Consider the following 19016-nt stretch of genomic DNA (forward strand, 5'->3'; position numbering starts at 1 on the left):
GTCGTGTATTCTTGACCTCTTCCTGGACTGGTTCTTGAGATTTGGTCAGACAAATCTGAACAAAACCCAATAGAAATAAGAGAATGAAGTAATTTGTGTTTGAACAATGGCCTTTGGAGTCCCTGACTTCAGGTCACAAGATGTGGATTTGATTCCCAGCTATGTATTTACTTGCTGTGTGACTTGGAGATGTCACTTTGCTTTTCTGAGGCTCATCTTGTCTGTGGACAAAAACGTCCTACCAAACAAAGTGTTTGCATGACTTAAATTTAAGGTAAGGCAGTAAAAGTGCTTGGCTCACAGCAGTTGAATTAATAAATATCACTTTCCTTCTCCTATCAGTTTGTTTCTTTCTTTCTTCCCCATGTTGTTCTCATTCCTCCAAACCCTCAAACACATTGTTTACATTTTTTTCATTCTGCTTCTCTCCACTGCAGGATGGTATGGAAGAAGCTTTAGAATTAGATATCTACCTCTAAATTCAAATTCTCGTTCGGTCACTTTCTCTTTGTGGACCTCAGAGAAATTAAATAACTTCTGAGCACCTTGATTTTTCTCACCTCTAAAATGGGAATAATAAATTCTTCTTTAAAATATACAGTAAATACAGACATTACTGTTGCTTTTGGTACGCTGCGTCATCCCTGCTCAGCCCATCTCTCATTTCTACTGTAGCTCTGGTTCCCTGGGAACTGAGACCATACTGCCAGTACCCCATCATGTGTGTCTCTGCTTTTTAGCCTCTAGTCTTATTTAGGCTATGCTAATACAAACAGAAAATGGGATATATGGAATTTCAAACAGAGTCAGCTACTAAGTTATCATATGTGATGGTCTAGGATGAACAGCATATGAGTTTGACCAAAATTTCAGAAACAGAATACGAATTTAAAAGAGAAGGGAGTCTAATGAATTTACCATGACTTGCATCTCCCGTATTAATTTGGGCTATATTTTCAATATACTTAGGAGTAGAATGCAAGGTACTATTAACCTATGAAGTACCCATCAGTATTTATCTCTCTCTCCAGGATTTTGTGTCTTAGCAGATTATGAAAATCTATTGCACAGATTCAGACATTGGCTCCAAAGAATGTAGTTTGATTCATTCCTGTCAGTAAACCTCAGAGCATTACACTATTGTGTGAAGTCTTAATGATGCTCTAGTTCTCTCACCCCTAAACAGATTAGTTAAGTGTGTAAGGCATATGTGATATAAAGTTGGAGAAGATACAGTTTTGTGCCTTTAAAGAACTCTAGCTTATTTGAGATAAACAGCTAAGTGCAGAAACACTTTTGTTGAGTGTCTAGGTGGCATTCACATTATAAGCACCATCTCTAATCACCCCCCAAAAAAACTTATATAAAGCTTGGGTTCCTCCTAAAGTAGACACCAAGAATTTGAGGTGGTTTACAATTTTATTTAAACCTTGAGGTGGATTATAAAAATATGCAAAGTATAAACTATATGGTTAAGGGAATCCAGGGAAAGGCAAATAGAGCTAATTTGGGATAAAATAGCACACAGGAATGTGTCCCATATGGTTCTGTGCAGCTGCTTGAGGTGGATTGCGTATTCGACTTTGAGTTTCCTAAAGACCAAACGAAAAAGAAAAACAGCCATGGTTTCAAGAGCTGCAGTATCCTTGAGATAAAAGTGAATCAGTTTAGGAGAAGCAGTTTTTCTCTGGAGACTTGAAAGCAAATCCTCCCTCAGGTCTTCATTAAGAGCACACCATAGGGTAGTGACATTATCCCAGATGGTATTCTTACAGTGAAAACTGTGGAGGGCTGGTAGATGGCTGTTTCTTATATTGTCCCCCAATATAAGTCTAAGACAAAAGCCCATTTTAGCAACATCAGCATAAATATTTGTAGTCCCTCAAACAATTCTCTTTCGATATAATTTCTTAACAATATTTTAGATTTTGTTTATTTGAATCAGGATGCTCACATTGCATTTGGTTGAGGTCTTTTATATCTCTTTTAATCTATAACAGTTCCATTTCATTTGTTTTCATCCTTGCCATCTAGTTGTTGAAGAAACAGGTCATTTGTCCTGTGGAATTTCCCACATTCGGGATTTGGCTGATAGTATCCTTGTGGTTTCACTGAGTTTAAAATTACAATTATTTTATTTCCACTACTACAGTTTCCTTTTATTTTTTTCCAGATTTGTCCAGTCATTTTTTTTTTCCATTTTAGTCTCTTCCTCCCTATTCATTAAGAGGTCTTCGTAGCTTCAATTCCTCCATTTGTTTAACGATATTAAGCGTACTTATCTTTCATTTAGAATCTGATGCTGCCATCTTCTGAAGCCTTTGCAGTTCTGGTTCTATTGTTTATTGTTTCTGATGACTCTTGTTCACGGGTGCTCGTCTCCTGGTGGATTTTGTAATTTTTGATTGTGAGTTCATATTTGTTGGCATTATCTCTGAGGGGGTGCTGTGAGACCTGGGTCGAGGGTTTGTGTCTCCGGGTAGATTTTCAATTGTCTTTGCCAGGTACCTGGGGGCACCACAGACCTGGGTCCACTTTAAATGAAGTTCTTGTCTAAGTTTTCTGGGCCACACAGATAGTGTGATTTCTAGCCCTGAACCCTGTGTGTGGCCAATTTGGGTTTTTTGAAACCTCAGAGGACAATTTTTTTGTTGTTGTTTTGTTTTTTCAACCTCGATCCAGAGCCAAGGTTTCCTTTGTGCTTGCCATTGCTGGACAGACTCTCTTCTGGTTCACCGTTTTCCTGAGGTGAATCCTAGCTCTGTGCAAATGGGTCTCCAACCTGGCTTCTTGTCTTTCACAATGGCTGCATTCAAACTCTTTCACCTCTCTGATCTCAGCCTTAGCTTCTTAGCAGGTCTGCCGGTATTTCACTTATTTATTTATTTACTTTTTTGCGGTACGTGGGACTCTCACTGTTGTGGCCTCTCCCGTTGCGGAGCACAGGCTCCGGACATGCAGGCTTAGTGGCCATGGCTCACAGGCCCAGCCGCTCTGCGGCATGTGGGATCTTCCCGGACCGGGGCATGAACCCACGTCCCCTGCATCGGCGGGCGGACTCTCAACCACTGCGCCACCAGGGAAGCCCTATTTCACTTATTTTTTTTAAAAAACTGATTAATATATGTCTATATAATTATACAGTTTATATATATGATAATTATATAACATGATATATGATTATTATCTATATATGTAGTATAATGAATAATATACCTTATAATATTATATATATGTGTATGTGTCTATGTATGTGTGTGTATATATATATATCTTTTTAAATTCTTTTTATAGCTGGTGGATTTCAGAATCTCTAGTCTGGCATTTTTCCAAAATAGAAGTCCCTGGTTCTCTGTCTTCAGTCAGATATATCCAGTATGCCTGCATCAGGTAAAACCAAAAAACCTTTTAGGACTCTTCTGCGCTCCTGAAAACATGGGACCCATTGCACCCTCCTATGCTGACCCAAAACATGTTGCTGTGCTTCTCCGTTATCTTGATTAGAACTCGTTGTCTCACTTAACTACCCTTGGCTTATTCTCACGACTAGTGAACTCTGTGATGGACGGGTGGCCGGCTATGAGTAAATAGATCTGCAGTCGCCTTCCCTGACTCTCAAGTTGCTCCCTGGAATCCTCTGATGTTTGAGCTGCCATATTAGACTTCTTGATTCTGAAAATTGCTTGCACTGAAGCTTGCTATGGTCTTTAGATACCATATTTGAAGAACCCCACTGTCTTCAATAAGGGCCAGCTTCTGTTACCTAATTTATCTCCCCAGCTACCCCTGCTCTTGGCCCACCCAAATCTCAATCATCCAGCTCCATCTTGGGTACCAGTCACTAGGTATAGCCCAGGCTCCTGGGCTAGCCTGGGGTTTCTGGGGTAACAACATGCTTGTGGCCAAACCCCCTTGAGCTGTGACAGAAGAGATATTTGTGGAAAAGAAAAGTATTAACATGAAGCCCTCCTTGAACAGTCTAGTCAAAGGAATCTCTCTTCCTTGAATTCTGACAGAACTGTTTTTGTGCCACTCTTAAGGTACTCATTCACCTTCTCCTTACGCTGTAGTTATTTACATTGATGTATTATCTTCCTTGCTAGAAAATCAGCTGCTTAAGAGTAGAAAATGACATTGGGGTCAAAAGACGTATATTCACATCCTACCTTATCATATTCTAGTCATGTGACTTTGGGCAAATTACTTTAATATGTAAGCTTCAACATCCTCCTCTATAAAATTGAGGATAATACTCAGTTTCATTTTAGGGCCAGATGTGTTTAGGAACTTAGAGTTTTTTCAGATTTTATTTGAATAAAAGTAATACTGTGCATGTATTATATATTATGTAATACCCCAGCGGTTCCCTATAATCAAATACCTTCTTATTTCTGTGACAACACATAAACCTTCATAGTAAATGGATTAAATGACGATGGTAGTTACACTCACATCACTTCACTCAGGCCGGTTTCTGCTGCCAAATGAGTTAAAAAAATAACTTTCAGTTTTCAAAGCTTTTTGGCTTTTTTAATTGTAGATAAAAGATTGTGGGCTTGTATTACCTACCTCACAGAGGTGTTGCAAGGATTAAATAAGATAATATAAATAAAACCTCCTAGCACCGAGTCCAGCACACACATAGTAAACTCTTGAAATTTTATGTGAAGCTGATTTTTAATCACTGAATGAATGTTTGTGTAGTTCATGTGCGGCTGGTTATGGGGATTTTTTCTGTGAATGATAAAGATTTTCTGGTCCCTGGCTTGCTTTCTTTGGAGATTTACTTGAAGGTACCAGATGCCAACTGGTTCTTCTGGCCATAGCAAGAAACTTCCTATTACCTGCATAAGTCAAGAGTGGGTGATCTGAGAACCAGAATGATCTGGAATGTTAGAACTGGAGACCAGTTGGCCCATGAATGTGAACTGCTTTAGATGCTGGTTATCAGTATTGTCATTCACTCTCTTACATTTATTATGAAGGGAATTAAATTCTTAAGTGGAGAGAGATGTGACTTCATTTGCCCAACATAGAAAGGTAGAGAAAGTCTGAATGCCACATTAAGGAGGCCTTTTCACAGATGCTCTATGATGACTATCCCTCTTCATTGAGAGCTACTTTCAAGAAAAAAAAAAAAGAAAATTGTCCCCGTTTTTGAGATATTCATTTGTATTCAAATGTAAAAGTATTACATTTATGAGTTTAAATATGTCCAGTCTTTAAATACTATGCACCTAGTTCTATTATTAACCTAAATATTTGGTAGTTGTAGTACATTTGTTCATGCGACAAATATTTGAACTCCTACTGTGCACCAGATCTTGTTCTAGCTCTTGGGAGAAAGTGTGAGCAGAAACACAGGATTTGCTCTCATAGACTTTACCTGAGTGGAGGGGGGGAAATAGAAAAATGTCAAGTGAACAAATAAATAGACCAGGTTATGTCAGCTCCTACCTGGTAAGTGGAATGGAGAACATATATCAGGATGCAAAAAAGAGACTGCCTGGGACTGAAGGGGCTTTTCTTTGGATTGAACCGTTGTCTGAGTGTCACCCAAAGAAGGATTCAGCCATTTGGAAAGAGAGCATTGAAGGATGAAGGGACAGAAAAGCACAAAATCCTGAAGCCAAACGGAGCTCGGGGTGCACAGAAACATGGAAACACAAAGGCCATGGAGATAGCCACACATGTGTCTGGAGACAGTGGTTCAGAGGGAAATGTGGTCCAGTTACCTAGGCCCGTAGGCCAAGAGAAGGAAGAAGGAGTTTTTCCTAAGTGCACAGGAGGTGTTTGGAGGAATTTGGGGCCTAGGAGCAATGTCAGGAAAGTAAGGCTCACAGTTCAGGGGGGCACCAAAAAACTCAATAATCAAGACAAATTATATTTTAAAAATATAGGTGAATGAAAAATCCACGATGAGCAAAATATCACAGTTTTAACTAAAGGCAGGGTCTGACCCTGCACATAACCGACGCAGAGATTCTTCTCGCCTTGGTCTCTGTCTGCAGGGGAGTGAGACTGGCCTGACTGTCATCCTCAGGCTCTGTGCAGAGGCTGCCCGAAGACAGGGCTCCAGAGGGAGAGCAGGACACAGCCTGCCATTGGAGTCCAGGGAGTAGAGGGGACAGAGGGTGTAGTAAGAGAGAGGATGAGAGAGAGGCAGACGGATTTCAGATATTTATTTATTTATTTTTTTGCAGTACACGGGCCTCTCACTGCTGCGGCCTCTCCCGTTGCGGAGCACAGGCTCCGGACGTGCAGGCTCAGAGGCCATGGCTCACGGGCCCAGCCGCTCCGCGGCATGTGGGATCCTCCTGGACCGGGGCACGAACCCGCATCCCCTGCATCGGCAGGCGGACTCTCAACCACTGCGCCACCAGGGAAGCCGGATTTCAGATATTTTTGAGGTAGACACCACTGGACTTATGGTTGAACTGACGTATAATCCCGAGATCCATTATTGCCACTACTTTTCAAGTTCCCTTTTGTGCTTCTACAGTCTGCTTTTCTGTGTCGGCTCGTGATGTTGGGAGTTGACAGAGCACGAGGGCTGGAGGGCCAAAGCGGTTTCCTCACTTTTGCCTGCTTTGACAAACCCATGTCCACTCTTTGTGTCTTGGTCTTCAGCACGGCTGCCAGGGCCTGTGCTGACACTGACTTGTCCCTTCAGAGTAGGCAGGACAGTGGCTTCTCCTTCAGGCCTCAGTCTACCTGGGGCCCCAGGTGGTGGTCATGGTAAAGCCACCTGATGCCAGAGTGCGCTTGGAGCTTTGGGACCGATTCTCTCTTGTTTCATGCTCTTCTCATCCTTCTTCACAGGGCAGCAGGTGGGTGCCTCGGCTTGGATACCTCCTCTTAGCCCTTTCTTGGACTCTCCCTTCACGGAGATAAGGCCTGTTGTTCCTTCAGCCTCTCTTGGAGGCTCCTCTCCTCCCCTCAGGAGGCCTGGCTGCCCTCGAGAGATGCCTGGTGTAGTATTTGTATACAATTTTGCTATCCAATGCATTTGCTGAAGTGTCTGCCTTTGCCGCTCATTGTGGGTGTCAAAATCCTCTTCTGAAACCATCGTTATAAGCACCTCCCCCCAAACTTGTTCTGCCTCTGGTGTCTTTCTTTTTTTTATAAATTTATTTAGTTTTGGCTGTGTTGGGTCTTTCTCTAGTTGTGACGAGCGGGGGCCACTCTTCATCGCGGTGTGCGGGCCTCTCACTATCGCGGCCTCTCTTGTTGCGGAGCACAGGCTCCAGACGCGCAGGCTCAGTAGTTGTGTCTCATGGGCCCAGTTGCTCTCCAGCATGTGGGATCCTCCCAGACCAGGGCTCGAACCTGTGTCCTCTGCAATGGCAGGCAGATTCTCAACCACTGCGCCACCAGGGAAGCCCTGGTGTCTTTCTTTTTTCAGTTGGTTAGACTTCCGCCCACCTGGTCTCCCAAGCTAGAAACTTGAGAGTTACGCCTGACTCCGTCCTCCTCCATCCTTGAGCCTCACTAGATGCTGACCCACATCGTGACCCCTGCTCTCCAACTGGTCCAGGCCCTCTCTGCGCCTCCCCTGGATTATTGCAACAGTCTTCGGAGCAGGTTTCTTGCTTTGTCTCAGGTACCACAAACCCACCCTCCACACAGCCATCACAATTTCAGTTGCAAGTCTGACCAAGGCCCTGTGTAAAAGCCTTCCATGGATGGAGCCTGGCCTCCTCTTTGCTCCTGGTTTTGCAGACTTGCTCTCCAGCCCCCATCTCCGGCCACGCATTGGACGTTGGAGACGTGGTTCAGCAACACTGACTGTTTTTAGTGCCCCCCATCTTGAACCAGGCTGTCTTTCTCTTTGGTGCCTTACCCTTGGGGTCTCCTTTGCCTGAATTACTCCTGCTGCCCCTTTTTGCAGGAGAAAGTCCCAGCCACCTCTGAGATTCAGCACTTGTCATCGTCCCTTCAGCGACTCTTCTCTAACCTCCCTCCCACCCCTCTCCCAGCCTCCCAGCTCCGTACCTCCAAAATAGCCCGTGGATACGCTGTCCTTGCCCTGCCCACTGCGAAGTCTTCTTTTCCCATCTCCCACTGGCACAGCAAACCCAATCCCTGTCTATCTCTAAGCCCCTTGGGGTCTAGGACTGTACCATGTTCATCTTTGTATTTTCTGCCCTTAACATTTCTGTCAGCATTTAGTAGGTGCTCATTACATTTCTTTGTTCAATGCAGAAATCATTCTTGTCTTTATTACTAACAACATTGTAATTTGGGACGATCTTCTTCATCTAGTTGAGCCTTAAAATTTTCAGCTGTAAACATGGATAGTAATGTATAACTACCTTACAGGGTTGCTGTGAGGATGGCTCACAGAATACATGATTATAAGTGTTAGTTCCTATTTCCCTTGTTTTCTATTAAAACATCTGTTGAGGATACGATGCCGACATGTTAATAATAGTAATAATAATAATAATTCTTAATTCTATTCATATATAGTAGTAACAATGATAGCTACAGCTTACTTAGCTTACCATCTGCCAGACAATATTCTAAGTGCTTTACATAGATGAACTCGTGCGTCATCATGGCAAGCTTGTGAGCAAGGAGGTATTACTACCTTACCTTACAGTTGAGGAAACCGAGGCATAGAGGTTGTATAACTTCCCCGAGGCCCTCAGGCGTTAGTGGTAGAGCTGGGGTTTGAACCTGGGCTGTCTGGTTCTGGAGTGTGCTTAACCAGCTCCTTACTCTGCTTACCTTTCCCATGAAAGTAGTTTGAGGCTTTAAAAAAAAATTTATTTATTTATTTTTGGCTGTGTTGGGTCTTCGTTGCTGCGCACGGGCTTTCTCTAGTTGTGGCGAGCGGGGGCTACTCTTCGTTGCGTTGCATGGGTTTCTCATTGCGGTGGCTTCTCCTGTTGTGGAGCACAGGCTCTAGGTGTGCGGGCTTCAGTGGTTGCAGCACATGGGCTTCAGTAGTTGTGTCTCGCGGGCTCTAGAGCGCAGACTCAGTGGTTGTGGTGCACGGGCTTAGTTGTTTCGCGACATGTAGTATCTTCCCGGAACAGGGATCGAACCCATATCCCCTGCCTTGGCAGGCAGATTCTCAACCACTGCGCCACCAGGGAAGCCCCTAGTTTCAGGTTTTATTTTTCTTTCAAAGATGGAGAAATTGAGGTTCAAAGAGAGTGGGAGACTTAGCCAAAGTCACTGGACTCAGATGTGGCAGAGTGGGGATTTCCACATGTTCTCCACTGCAGCAAAACCTTCATTTTTGGGTGGTTGCTTTGCTTGAAACGTTGCCAATATTAAAATGGACTCTTAAAACAGACTATTGACAATACTTTTAATGATAATGTATCATAGTAACAGTAATGGAGCAGTTCTCTTTTTTGGTAGAGTTAGGAAATGAGGCCCATCCTTTTGGGGCTGACAATGTCTGAAGTGGAGTAAAATGAAAGTAGAGTGTTTTACATTGTTATTTAAATTTTAAGTAACATTTCTAGCTCCCAGTTAGCTTGAAATCGTAGGCCTGGTAGCCTTCACCATTTTCTTCTAGGACATTCCCGCTTCCTGAAGGAGAGAGAGGACCAGCAAAGGCCCCACCGAGCTGCAGGCGGATGTGTTTTCCAGCCCACTGTCTGGGATGCATTCTGGGGACGAGTTCCTGATATTTATGTGAAGAGGGGTATGACCGGGTCGCTCTGTCTTCTCACTGAGTTTTGCCAGAGGTTGCCCTCACCAAAGTTGGAAGAAATGGGGTGTGTAGGAATTTGGGGCTGGTAAGTTATTTATTTACTTAGCCATATTTTAAAGGCTGAAAAGCCATCATGACGTCTGTGGAATGCATTGTCCTGAGAGGTCAGCAAGTCAAGTTCTGCGGCTGTGTTTTCAAAAGGGCCAGATCATCTCGTGACCAGTGATGATATTTGTACTTACGATTAAACTCGGGCTTGGGTAGGGCTTGAGTTTGGGGCATGGGGTGGGGAAGAAATGGTTACTACCCTTCTCTCCTTAATCCCAATCTCTGAATCCCAAACTACATGCCTATCCTCATATACACTTTGGAGTAGAGACACTTCTGGAATAGAAAACCGTCGCAGAAGAGTTGTGAAGAGAAACGTCAGAGGACATTTAGGGGATGATTCCTCTAGTCTCCAAAGTAGAATCCAATGTGGTCCTCAGCAAGGGACCTGGAACATGCCAGCCACACAGGAAGAACGGTTGTAGTTGTAATGATGGGATCCTTGTACTGACAGGGGCTAGGATAGTAGAGATGATTTGGTACAATCCCCTCATTAAAAAAAACCATGAATAACTTGACGTATTTTCATTTTTTGTAGGCATAACGTATTCTCTGGGTATCCACTCTGTAATACGCACCCACTCGGAATGTTCATCCTGTTTAATCCTTACTGCCAGCCAATGAGGAAGGGACTGTCATTACCCACGTTTTAGAACACGGAAACCGAGGCTCAGAGAGTTTAAGTGAATTGCTCGAGATCAGATAGCTGGTTTGCCTTCACACCTGTGGTCTGAGTTATTAAATTATCTAGCTCCCAGGGAAAAATGCATAAAGAGACAGTAGTAAAATAGGCCGCTCCGTGATCCTACCACCTAGGAGTAACTCCTGTTAGCACTTGGCATTGAACAGATATGGAAAAGGACAGCCCGCCCGCCTGCTCAAGTGACTTGCTTTGCACCCTGGTTTTGTTGTTGTTCCATAGAGCACTTCTCAGAATTAAGTGTGTAATGATATGTGTTTCCCCCAGTAGGCAACACATTCTATGAGTGAAGTGTTTGCTTCTGTTTGTTCATCTCTGCATCCCCAGGGCCTGGCTCGAAGGGGACCTGCATCAACATTTTCAAATGAATACATGAGTGCACAGAGCTAGGTTTTGGCAAGTCCAGCATTTTCCCTGCCCTCTTCTAAGTTTTGTGACAGGAATTGGTTTTCCTTTGATCACTGGGAGTAGAGAAGTGTCATAATCTTGTCCCCCCAGGGAGCTTGACCTCTTGATGACATTTTCAAGGCTGCAGTGAAATGTTGCTGGAACATCAGGTGTGTCGTGCCCTCTTTCCCCCCTTTTATCTCCTCTCATCCTCATCACAGTGCAAAAAAAAAAGAAAAAAAAAAAGAAAAGCCTCTCTAGGTGGACGCCCCAGGAGGCAGGATGTGGACCCTCTCTTGGAGCCCCAAGAGTAACTAAGGGCTGTAGCAGCCGTGGGCCGGCTGTGAAGGGGCCTGCGGGCTGCAGGAGTGCACAGTGAATGTGGACACATGGTGGAAACGGTTGTGTTCAGGACTTCTCATTTTGAATGGCTCCCGTGCTGTGATATTTCTTATTGCAATGGGCCTTGGGCCACGTATTGGAATTTTCAAGAGAAGCCAAGGAAAACAGAAGGGGAAATAAAGTGTTCCTAGTAGGAATTCTCTCTAGAAGAGAAGAATAGATGTGATTCTCTGCTTTCTAGAAAAATAATTCGGTATGATGGTATTTTATGGAAGAGTATCTATCTCCCAGAGCAAAAAGAATGGAAAAGTGTCCTCTCATAAATCTATTGAGCCCCAGTTAACATGCAGCCAGCCTTCATGGGAACCCTGTGCTGAGGACTTCAGTGCACTTAATTACATAAATACTAAGACATGTAGTCTCCCCCCCAGACTAAAAGGTCTCTGGGACAATTAGGAGACTATGGCCCCCTTGCCCCCTTGTCATGCACATTCATGTCACAGACCTCAGCAGAGGACTTGGGGTGCTTTGATGCCCAATGTGCTCAATTTGGTGTCAGAGATTTCCAATTCCTTGCACCTAAGCACATGTCCTCAACAAACAAATAGCACCGGGACAGAATTCTCTAGCAGGCTGTGGAGACTTAATTACCTCAACTCAGTGGTCTTCCCGCTGTTGAGAGCATCCCAGATACTTGGCAGCATTAACATTCCTGGAATTGTATTTGGCCGGCCTTTGTGAAGGAGTTGAATACTGCCTCATTAGCTCAGGCTCGTGGGGCATTTGTGTCTCTGACAACAGTTTAATTATGGACATTGTTTACTGATCAGTATTACATTGACAGACTAGAGGGCTAATCTGAAGATTAACACAATAGCTTGTTTTCATTTTATTCCCTCAGCCAGTGAATGTAAGAGTTAAACAAACCTGTTTTTGTAGCCCTTGTTTTCCATAATAAGATTGGGGGACATAGTCTGAAGCATTTAAGGGTGTCTACATCTTTCTTCTTTAGTTTAATTTAGCCTGGAAGGATCCAAAGGAAGAAATGACAGCTTTTGAAAATACTAAGGTTGGAAAACCAAAAGATCCAAGGGACAGGCTAGTTAAGACAACTGAATTTAGGCAACTCTGTACTGAGCCTTTGTCAGTTCCTGTAAAAACCTTTTCCCAGAGGTCAATAGTTACTTGAGATTCTTAGGGGTGAATGTGACAGAACTTTGAAGAACAGAATTAAAAATTTCCCTTTGTGTATATTTGCATAAATTACATTTGTAATTGAAGATTCAGCGTGCTTCTGCTTAGCACTTTGAGAACTGTGAGTACAAAGCATTGTGAAAACATTCTTTGTTGAGGAGAGAAAACGGGTCCTTTTCAGACTCTGGAACGTCAGGGCTGATTCTGAGGTACCTGTATGAAAGTGTTTCTGTGATTACAAGTTTTGTTGAATTAAGGAAATAGCCTTGAACATTTAAAGGCTTAATCCCTCCAACCTCTCAAATAACGGAGCAGAGTAGCAGTTGGAAAATTCAACTTTGCAAAGTCAGATTTGTCCTCAGAACAGAAGATGAGGGTGGAATGTGGGAGATGGCAGTGAGTGTAGCCCAGATCTTGGAGCCAGAGCTGGGATTGTCTTGTCTGTCACATTGGCTGGGTGGCAAGCTTCTGGAGGTGGATGAAAAAGTCAAGAAGAAGCAGATGGACTTCACCTCATAGGTGTAGTCAGAACCCCTGGGCCCCAAGTCCCCTGGGAACAGGCTTGTGTTTCAAAAAAGCCTTGACCACACTGTCCCTTGGAGGCAGGGATCCCCGACGCCACTGACTGAAACAGGAAGAGGCGTGAAAATCCCTTTGGTCCTCACTACCGTTAGTGACCAGGAGGGTTCCACCTGGTGCTGGAGACCCTGAATGTTTGCTTGACTGGGCAAAAGGTGAGAGAGCTGGCACCCTAGGAGCCATGCCAGCTGGTTGACGAGGGTTGTTTGCCCTGCTAACCTTTGTTCTCATGTTTTTCAACAGAATCAGTAAACACCCTGAAAATGATTTCACATGAAAATCTAGATTTCTGGTGAATCATTGGAGGCTCTGAAAGCAGGGCCAGCATTTTCACAAGGAGCTAAGGGTCTCCCCTCCCCACTCTCCCGGGGGCTGGATATGTGCTCTCCCATCCCCACAGCCCGCCCCAGCCACTCAGCCTTGGAGCCCCGGGAGCGGGGCCTCTGGTGGGTGATTAGGTCACTCAGGTCCCGCCTGGCCCCAGGCACGTATTGTACACTAGGGGATTTGTGGAACCCAGGAGGCCCCTCTCACACAGGTGCTGGCTGTTGACAATTAGAGGATGTTCTTGAGGTAAGAGTTTTCTGCTCTCTTTCAGCATGTAATAATACTTTGGTGTAGATGGCCATTAAGTCACTCATACTCTTGTGACTGGTGTGAATTAACTTGTCAGATGGCACCCAAGAGGAGGAGAAGCGTGTCTGTAAGGAGGAAAAGAGGAGGAATAAGCCTCAAGGAACAGTCCTGTCATCGTTTTGCCATTTGGTTGAGGACAAGGTCTGAGCAGAAACCACAACAGAACTGGCTCCCCCAAATCCATTAGTTTGAAGCCTTGTTCCAGGCAAGTGAGTAAGAGGAAGGTGTCTTGAGGCCTGCTATAGACTGAATGTTGTGTCCCCTCAAAATCCATATGTTGAAACCTAACCCCCAAGGTGATGGTATTTGGACGTGGGGCCTTTGGGAGCAGATTAGGTCATGGGAGCATGAATGGGATTAGTGCCTCTATAAAAGAGACCCCAGGGAGCTCCCTCACCCCTTCCACTGTGTGAAGAGCTAGAAGATGGTCATCTGTGAACCAGGAAGCAGGTTCTCAGCAGACACCAAATATGCTGGCATTTTGAGCTTGAACTTCCCATCCTCCAGAACTGTGGAAATACATTTCTGTTGCTTATAAGCCACCCAGTTTATGGTATTTTGGTTATAGCGGCCCTAACAGACTAAGCTAAGACCTATGGAAGTCTTACTGCCTCCTGTTAGTAGAGATATTAGAACTGTTCTACTTTCTTAGGTTTCTGGAGTATTTCCAAGAGGAGGGAGAGAGTTATAGGGTAAGTATAAAGGAAATAATTGTGCAGATATTTTGAGCAATGACATTATATATCACCTCTATTCAGCCACTTAAGAGCAAAGATGACTATTTTAACTTCATCTCCTCTTAACTCTCCATCCAGGAGAGGTACTAAAGGTGGTAGGCCAGAGGCAGGGGCCTAGAGCAAGGAGGGGAAAGAAAAGGACTTGGGTGGTCCCCACCTTTGAATCCTTGAGTGCTGGCCCCGAAGGGCAGCCACCCAGGCCTTGCCCCAGCGTCTCCTGGAACAGTGTTTTCTGCACTTATAATAAGGAGTCTCAGAATCCCTTATTTGATTCAGCCAATCCACACGGTGTGATTCAGCTTCTAAGAAGAATAAATCAACATTTTAAAGCCGGCCTGGATTTATTGTAAACAGCCTCTTTCCACTAAAAATGGCCTGCAGTGTGATTTGGCCCAGGGCTAGGATGACGGCTCCACTTTGGAGATACATTTGCCTTTAAAATAACACAGTCCCTCATTGTTGGCCGTGGGCATGTTTTCTTAGGAATCTGAAAGAACTTCTCTCTGAGTCACCTTAGCTGCTCCCTCTGAGTCATTTCTGAGACTCAGCTTGAAGAGGAGCAGGACAGAGAAGCAGGTGATGGAAAAGCTGGGACAGACTGCAGCTGCCGTGACCCAGTCCCGTTGCTCTGCCTGCCTTGACCTGGGGCCGTGGACCCAGACCTTCTTCTCTGGCCTCCTGGAAACTCCTGGAAGGCACTCACCCTATCTACCGGGAGGGAGTAGACAGATTTCCTTACAGGGCAAGCCTGTGTGGTGTATATACTGCACGGGGCACTGTAGCTTTTCCAAGATCGCCAGGCCTGATCCTTTGTCTTTGAGGCTGGTCTCAGGCAGATGGGGCCTTTATCTGCAGCACCCGTGTCCTCTGTCACCAGCACGGGGGGCTGCCTGCATTCCCCTGCTTGTCCATTAGGTGTACATGGGTTTGGGGCTCCTAGAGTCCTAGTGGAACTGTGCCCTATCCCTCTTCCCTCTTTGCTGGTGAACCGGAAGGCTCCATAGGCCTAGCCTCTACTTGACAACTGCTCAGGCGTGTTTCAAAGGTGTCACCTACATGGTGAGATTTCTCCCTGGAAATGTGTATTTGTAGCTTTATGGTCCCCTGGAATAAGAATAGGTGCCTTCTAAGTTTTGCTTCACTCTTTGCTAGTTTGGTGAACTTTGGCGAATTAACTGAACTAAACCTCACTTTCCCCGACTGTGTAGTGGAGATTGTCATTGTGGTAACTATGGCTTGCTTCCCTCACTGACAGTACCTCCCTCGTTTCATAGGGTTGTTGTGAGGATTAAATGAAATAAATTTCTGTGAAGTACTTGTCAGGGTACCTAAAACCCCTTGAGTGTTTAGTAAATGCTAATGTTGTTATGTCGTCTATGGGTGTGTTGGCTAAGAATATGCACTTTTAAGCATACTGGGGTGTGAGTTATTGAAAAACCTGATAGCTGCCGTGAGTGTCCGAGCCTTTAAAATTGGACCTGGCCTCAAGTCCTCCTGGCAGGTCTCTTACGCTGACCTCATGCTGGTCTGAGCAGGAAGTTTGTCGCTGGCAAAGGGAAGGGCTTGTCTCCCAGAGGCTCATGGGTATCTCTGGAGGGAGTTTCCAAATTCACCAGCCAGTCTTCAGCCAGCTTGCTGGACCCAGGCTGCAGCAGTACTTTGGCTTCTTAAACTATTTGGATCACTGCTACCTTCTGCACCCTTGGACAAATTAAAAGCAGTGTATACACAGAACTCTTTGGCCCATGTTCACAAGCGGAGCCAAATTCAGAGTTGAAGGTTAGACGCGAAATAGCAGACAGAAGGAAGGCAGACAGGCACTCACACCTGGCTGCTAGGAATGAACAAAACAGATGCCCGGAAAGTCAGGAAGAATTCATATGTGAACGCAGAGTCTTATGGATTTACCATTTTGACTCCAGCAGCTCCTAGAAGACTTTCAAAGTGAGGGAGTGCCCCCTTAGGAGTGCTGCAGCAGTCGGGCACCTGCGTGGGAAGCCACACCCGGTCATTCCCCGGAGGGAGGACTCTGATTTATGGAGAGAGGGATTCTGAGCTCAGCTGCATTTTTGTGGCTGGGATCAAAAGAGCTTTCTCAGTGACCAGAGATCACATCCTGGGAATCCTCCCTAGACAGAACATTCTTAGGAATGAATGCGGCCTTGGCCACAGCCCATGGGGTGAAGTAAGTCCAGGAGGGCACATATCCAGGAGGATGGCATTTTTGATACCCTAAAACAAAGGTTTTATATACCCCCAAACAAGAGACCTGCAGATTTGGGGAAAGTTATAATCTTCCTTCCTTGCCTAAGGGAAACCTGTTTGGTAGAAAGTGAGCTAAACTGAAGTTTTATCCTGACAAATTACTTCACTTTTTGGGGATGAGTTTATTCATCTGTGAAATGGGAATGTTGGATTAGAATCAGAGGGACTGTTTTTAGGCAGTTTGTTACAGTCCTCACCACTCCCTATTGCCTCACATGTGGCTTGCTGCTCTCATTTACAGGACCTCTCCGACCCCATTAAAATTTTGAATTTACAGTTTCTGGAGTAGAAAATCTCTAAGCCCCACCCCACTCCCCCAACTCCCCAGCTATAAAATTCCTGAAAATAAAAGTTGTGCATAGATTTTAGAACATTGGATTGTCTGGCAGGATGCTTATGTGCCTTTTGGAGCAGTAGGAGGAGACAACGGACACTAGGGTCAGGCATGGGGTGCCTGTTGATGGATGGAATTGCCTGTCTGGCAATTCCAAAGCAGAGAGGAGCATCAGTGCTAAGTGGGAAAACGTGTGTACACGGTTGACACACCCAAGATATTTCACTGTTTGCTTTTCCAGAGTATTTTCAAGAGTTGGCTTGCTCACTTGTTCCAGGGCAACTTGTCCTTGAAAGGGTCAGCAAAGTCGTGCTTTCTCCTCTAGTGGGGTGTGTAAGCCTGGAGGAGAGAAGAAAGGGATGAGGAATGCTGGGATTCTTTCTGCCAGCCAATACCATTTATGTAATTCTCAGTTGCCTATATCTGTAATGAGAAGAAAAAAACCTGCTCAGTATAACTGGAGCGCCAAATCCCCTTCTGGAAGATAGAAGACATACTGTACCCAGAATGAGCTAGTGTAAGGCAGAGGGGGCTGCACAGACCTCCCTTTGTTTTTATTCCATTCTTGACAAAGTCACAGCCAAGAATTTTGTTTAATGAAGAAATAATTGTATCATACTTGTAAGTATATAGAGACAGCACCGGCCGTATTTAAAGGACTATTAACACAAATGCAAATATTTATATCTGCTTTGTGGGTTCTATATCTGGCACAATAGCTTGAAGTTGTACTTAGGTAAGAATCCTGCACATAAGAGCAAAGTTGATGCTTTGCTTAATTAGAGATTTCTCTCCTGTCCTTTCTAATGGACTGAGCATTTGATAATTATGGGGTGCTGATAACTTGGCTTTACTTCCAAGCATGGGGCCAAGAGAAGAGGTGTTGGGGAGAGGACTGGGCTGGTGGGGAAGACCATTGTAGAGTAATGAGAGTATGATATGATATATGGCTCCTAGCTCACAATATTGTATCCAAAACCCAAGGAAAAATAATACTCTGAATACCAAACCATCAGCTGAGAGATAGGATCTCTGTCATAGACTAGGGACATTGGAATAAAGAATAAGTATGTCTCTACATTTAACCTTATTTGTATTAGTACATTTGTCTTACAGCCCTCTTTCTGAAAAGAGAACTCAAGGAAGAATCAAGGAGAACTCAAAGAAAATCAAGGAAGGTGGGCTATCCATTTGGAAAGTGGGCTCTGATAAATACCAGAATAGAGCTATAAGGTCCCTTAGAGATTCTAGCAATCCAGTGTATTAGAAAAGACTCTTCCAAAGTAGGCGGCCCATAATACAACTAAGTGTCTATATTATTCCTGGGGCTTAGAGAGACTCTGAATGTGGAGGAAACTTTTACCTTTCTGATGAAAAGTTCTTTCAAAAAAATAAAATAAAATGGTTATATTAACTTATAAGGATTTAGATAAATTAGTCACTCATCTTATATATACAGCTTATTAATGTAGTTTTACATACGTATACAAAAATCACATATCATGTAAAATGATTTAGATTAGAAATATTGCGTTTTTCGCTCTCACAGTTTATGAAACGATTTATTAAAAGTTTTCACCTGTGTATGTGGCATCCAGACCTTTTTTCTGAGTCCTCTTCTAACACCATTGGACATAGCAAGTATTCCTCACCTCTGTTTCAAACACAGCTGTTTATCCTAAGCCACAGTTAGTCATTTACATAACATTAGGGAGTTATTTTGTTTTCCATTCATTTTTTTACTGGTATAGTTGTGATCGCCACAGTGTAACTTTTACTCCATGACTTTTTCCTTGCTCATAAGTTTAAGGCATTACTCTATGAGTTTTAAAAGTGGTTCTTTTTTTTCAAAGTTCCTTTTCAGTGACACATATTTGCAATTAATCTGGGCTAAATTTCTTTCTCTTTTTTTTTTTTTTAAAAAAAAAGCAGCTTTATCAGTTGACCTCCATAAATATCCCAGATTAGTTCTGATTGTATTCTATTAAATCTAATCATTTATTTTTTCATTAAACAATGTAATTGAGAGCATGCTCTATAATATAAATGTTCCCTGCTCCT

This window comes from Pseudorca crassidens, chromosome 1 (genome assembly GCF_039906515.1).
Source record: "Pseudorca crassidens isolate mPseCra1 chromosome 1, mPseCra1.hap1, whole genome shotgun sequence".
NCBI lineage: Eukaryota > Metazoa > Chordata > Mammalia > Artiodactyla > Delphinidae > Pseudorca > Pseudorca crassidens.